We start from the raw sequence: 6,000 nt of genomic DNA on the forward strand, positions 1-6,000 counted from the left end.
TCTCCAAATATTTTCCTCCTGAGAAATACCTTCAGAATCATTTTTAAAGTCCCTACAAATATTTTCTCCATAATTTTCTTCATGCTCATACGTATACGTACGCCTCCGGTGTCATACAATGAGCTCTACAAGCTAATTAAACTTATACAAGACAAATACATGATTATCTCCCACTAATCCTCGCATCCTCCAACTAATCCTCACCTCCTCCCCCTAATCTCCCACCTAGCCTATAAATAGAGGGGCAAGGGCCTCCTCTCAAGCCACACCAAGCCATCTCATGGCAACTCTCCCCACCACACGCCCACTCCATCTCCCACAAGCACACCACTAGCACAAGGATCGTTCGGTCATTCTTCGATCGTTCGTCCACCTGTTCTTAGTTTGTTCGTTCGTTCGTCCGATCGTTCGATCGTTCATCCGTTCGTTCGTCCAAATAATCTTTGTTCAGCTGTTATGCTGCCGAAATTCTGATCGTTTGTTCGTCCGATCATTCGATCGTTCATTCGTTCGTCCAAATAATCTCTGTTCAGCTGTTATGCTACCGAAATTCTGATCGTTCGTTCGTCCGATCGTTCGTCCGTTCGTTCATAGTTCCTATTCATCGTTCATCATAGTCCCTATTCATTGTTCATCGTTCGTTCATAGTCTCTATTCATCGTTCATAGTCCCTATTTATCGTTCATAGTCCCTATTTATCGTTCATCGTTCATTCATAGTCCCTATTCATCGTTTATCGTTCGGTCATAGTCCCTATTCATCGTTCATAGTCCCTATTCATTTTTCATCGTTCATTCATAGTTCTTATTCATCGTTCGTTGTTCGTTCATAATCCCTATTCATCGTTCATAGTCCCTATTCATCGTCCATCGTTCGTTCGTATGCACTATTCACCATTACTAGTCACCATTACTATTCACCGTTACTATTCACCATCGGTACTATTCATCGATGATACCTATCGTTACTATTTCACTGTCACTATTCATTGTTACTATTCATCAATCATCCGATCACCCCAAATTTCAACTTCTCATCCATCATGATGTCCAGCTCACCTAAGACCTGCCAAACCAATATTCCAGTCATACGAACCCCGGTGACTGTGATTTTCCTTCCAGTAAGAACTTTTCATCCGGTCACCCATCCCAGATTTCTCCAAGTTGAGCACGCTTAACTTTGGGATTCTTTCGAACCAGGCTTCCAAACTCAGATTCTAATAATTCTTGTTTCTAAATTCTTATCAAATTATTGCCCATCCAACCATGTCATCCCTTAAGCATGGTTCATATTCCAGAAAACTCTAAAAATACTCTTGTCCCATATTCTGCCTATAATTTTCTTGTTCAGACTAAGTCAGACGATTCGTTCGTCACTATTCTCACCAATAGTGAACTCTACTGTACTACACCACATACACCCAGCTACCCTCTCCCTCTCCACACACTCAACACCCTCAGCCAAGGCAAACACCCCACCCACTCAGTTACCCCGCTCCACTGGCTAAGCGCATAGTGTCGCTTCGCCTCCATTCCACCCTTCTGGTAAGCATCTCCACTCCACCACCAGTAATATCACAACACCACATGACACATATTCTGCACAAGACTCTACCCATCTATATATCGCCATTCTGACCACTATACTAAATATTTGTTGATATATTTGCTGGTTCGTATGTTTGCTTGTTCAAGTTGCATAGTTATTGGAGTGTTCGTGCCGTCTCATGAAGGCCAGATCTGCAAGTCTACGCCAGACGGTGGAGCCAGAAGCCAGTTCCGCGAGCTCTCACCCTTCCGCCGATTAAGCAACGACAAGCTCACTGGATCCCTTTGATGCATAAATTTCCTATGCTTTTTCAACCACAACCCTCAGCCTGTTATTTTATGCATGATATGATTTTGCTTAGAGACAGGTTATTATGACCACCCAGCCTTAGAACTTGCCACAATCAATCTTTATACTCCTTGACATAATTGTTACAAATGATTTGAGAAAAGGTGTGAGTTTTCAAAAGAAAATGTTTTTCAAAATGGGTATGATGAAGGGTTATCACCCTTATTACCTTTGAGCGGGATGATCAAGGACTCCCTGGTTTATGGGAGGGCCTAAGGTGATGGCTCAGCTGGTTTAGGTGTGAGCATGAAGGATTGTCCCTCTCGCCTAAGGACCGGTTTGTCATCACTCCTTACCTATACTCTTATCAAGTACAACCACTCGAGACTGTATGTGCGGTCGCTCAATCTGAACTTGTACGGTCCGAACCCCAGGGTTATGATGGCCGGGGAGCTCTGGGAGGATAAGGAAGGGGAATGTTTTGTCCGGTTTGGGCATGGTGGTGGCCTTGTTCCTTTCGGTATAATCTCTAAGGTAAGGATGTGCAAGGAAAGAGAGATATTCAGCATTCGGATCTCACGACGGTGAGATTGCAAAAACCGGACTAGTGGGTAAAGTGTACACCTCTGCGCAGAGTTAAAAACCTATTCGAATAGTCCGTGTCCACAGATATGGATGAGTTATGGCAGGGATTTGACAATCAGTGTTTTGTTTTCCAAAAATGCTTTTGAAAAGTGGTTTTAAAAGGTCCGGCGGTTGAGCCGTGAGCTATGGTGGACGAGAAGTCCAGTAGCTGTTTTTAAAAATGAAAACTAGTGGGAAACTGCTGAGATACCTGGATGGTTTAGTCCAGGGGATTTTGCTCTATATTGAAATACTTCCTGCTCCTTTGGGAGAGGATGTGCTTTGAAAAATATAAAATGTTTTACAAAATAACCCTGCATCAAATATTGTTCTTTCTGCAAAATATCCTGAGCTCCAGGGTGGATCAACTCAAACACGCCATAGGACTGTCAACTCAAACTCGCCACCTTCGGGTTTCTAGAAAAGCCACTCCGCTATAATTCACCAAACTGTCCGGTGTGGCACCGGACTATCTGGTGTGCCAGCGGAGCAACGGCTACAGCGCAATGGTCGACTCCAACGGAAACCTGAATAGCGCTACAGTGCGCGGATAGTTCACGCAGAAGTCAGAGTAGCGCCAGAAGGCGCACCGGATAGTGAACAGTACCTGTCCGATGCACCACCGGACTGTCCGGTGGCCTAGGCTATCAGAGCTCCAACGGTCGAACCCTAACGGTTGGGTGACGTGACTGGCGCATCGGACAGTGTCCGGTGGCGCACTGGACTGTCCGGTGCGCCCATCGACAGCAGCCCAACCCCAACGGTTGGTTTGGTAGTTGGGGCTATAAATACCCCCAACCACCACCACTCCAAGGCATCCAAGTTTTCAGACTTCACATTCAATACAAGAGCTGGTGCAATCAATACAAGACACAAATTCAATAGAATCAAAGCCTCTCCAAGTCCCAAATCCACTGCAAACAAATAGTGACTAGAGAGAGTTTTGCTCGTGTTCTTTGAGCTCTTGTTCTTGGATCACTTTTCTTCTTCCCCATTCTTGTTCTTAACACCTTTGTAATCAAAGCAAGAGACACCAAGTTGTGGTGGTCCTTGTGGGGTCTAAGTGACCCATTTGATTGAGGAGAAAAGCTCACTCGGTTTAGGTGACCGTTTGAGAGAGGGAAAGGGTTGAAAGAGACCCGGTCTTTGTGACCACCTCAACGAGGAGTAGGTTTGCAAGAACCAAACCTCAGTAAAACAAATCACCGTGTCATCTGCTCTATTTCTTTGGTTGATTTGTTTTCACCCTCTCTTTCGGACTCGACGTTATTTCTAACGCTAACCCCGACTTGTAGTTGTGCTTGAGGTTTATAAATTTCAGATTTGCCTATTCACCCCCCTCTAGGCGACTTTCAATTGGTATCAGAGCCCGGTGCTTCATTAGAGTCTAACCACTCGAAGTGATGTCGGGAGATCACACCAAGAGGGAGATCGGGACCGGCGATGACAAGTCCGCAAGCTCGGGGAGAACCCACTCAAGGGAGTCCAACCACAAGCATAAGGAGGAATCCTCTTCCTCCATCAAGTCACAACGGAGAGGTGACAAGAAGAAGAAGATGAAGAAAGTGGTCTACTACGAGACCGACTCTTCATGACCCTCCACCTCCGGCTCCGAATCGACGTTCGTCACTTCTAAGCGCCGTGAGCACAAGAAGTATAGTAAGATGCCCCTCCGCTATCCTCGCATTTCCAAACATACTCCATTACTTTCCGTCCCATTAGGCAAACCACCGGTTTTTGACGGTGAAGATTATTCTAGGTGGAGTGATAAAATGAGGCATCACCTAACCTCACTCCACAAAAGCATATGGGATATTGTTGAGTATGGAGCGCAGGTACCGAAGGAAGGGGACAAGGACTATGATTCGGAGAAGGTCGACCAAATCCGTCACTTTAACTCCCAAGCCACTACTATACTCCTCGCCTCTCTAAGTCGAGAGGAGTATAATAAAGTGCAAGGGTTAAAGAGTGTCAAAGAGATTTGGGACGTGCTTGTTGGGGGTATGCTTCGTAGTCGAAGATCCTGAAGAAAGAAACACCTTCAGCGGATCCTCTCAAAAGCAGTGCCGAAGCTTTCACCTATAAAGCTTCGGCATAGTGACATCTCTCAGGACGAAGGAGTGAACCGACCTAAAGATGAAATGACCAATAAACCCATGATAGTTTGTGTCATGATTGTAATCGATTGTAAAGGGCATAATGTAATTTCACACAGGCTGCGCCCTGTGCCTATAAATAGATGAACAGTACCCCTCGTACTGTTCACGCAATCTTGTAATCGCTCACACGCGACACTTGGATTATTGCCTTCTGTCAAGACGAAGGTATAAATGTGATTAAATGTTATGCTTTAATATTTGAATTTATATAATGAAATATATGAATAAGTTTATGTGTTTTGATGTATTATTCCTTCATGTCTTATATTTTATATTTCATCTTTCATTATTTCACAATTCTAGTCACGAAGGTATGACCTTCGTGATTTTTGCTCATGACCTTCGTCCGAAGTTCATTATATCATTGGGGAGATAATGCTTCAATGGACGAAGGTCATTAACACTTAACATTTTATGTTGCCTTGTTCTTAATTCGAAGTATTTGAGAACAAGTCCCCAACATTGGCGCCCACCTCCGGTGAACTCACTTCCACTTTTTGAGCTGATGGCTTCATTCAACAACCAAGCTGAAGTTGCTTCGGCTACGAAGCTGGTGCTCCCGATAACAGGCGGTTCATGCTCAGAACCGGCCAACAAGAAGCAGAAGAAGGAGGCCTAGAGAAGGGTACAGCATGTCGGGGTGCAGGGACCCTTCGTCAAGTCGAAATGGTCCCACATCCCAATTACCTTCTTCCAGGAGGACATTCAGCTGAAGGATTACCCTCACAATGATGCTATTGTCATTTCTTGTGTCATCAAGGGGTTTCTGGTCCATAATGTTCTGGTTGATACAGGTAGTGCAACGGATATTATATTTGCCAAGGCCTTCAGACAGATGCAAGAGCCAGAGGATAAGATTCATGATGCTACACACCCTCTTTGTGGCTTCGGAGGAAGGCAGATCGTAGCACTCGGCAAGATCACGATGCCAGTGACCTTCGGATTCATCAACAATACAAGGACTGAGCAAGTTGTGTTTGATATTGTCGACATGGAGTACCCTTACAATGCAATCATTGGTCATGGGACACTCAATGCTTTTGAAGCAATTCTTCATCCAGCATATCTATGCATGAAGATACCTTCGGATCAAGGGCCTATTGCTATTCATGGAAGTCAGAAAGCTGCCAGAAAGGCTGAAGGAAATTGGACAGATTCAAAAGCAATCCACAATATAGATGGAGCCGAAGCTTGTGAGCAGTATAAGTACAGAAGGGAGAAGGCTGCTTCGGCCGATCAGCCGAAGCCCATGCTTCTATGTGAAGATATAGCAGAGCAGAAGGTATTGCTGAGATCTCAATTATCTGGGGAGCAGGAGAAAACTCTAATAAAGTTTTTGTTCAATAACAAAGATGTCTTCGCATGGTCAGCCAACGATCTC

This window comes from Zea mays, chromosome 1, assembly GCF_902167145.1.
Source record: "Zea mays cultivar B73 chromosome 1, Zm-B73-REFERENCE-NAM-5.0, whole genome shotgun sequence".
NCBI lineage: Eukaryota > Viridiplantae > Streptophyta > Magnoliopsida > Poales > Poaceae > Zea > Zea mays.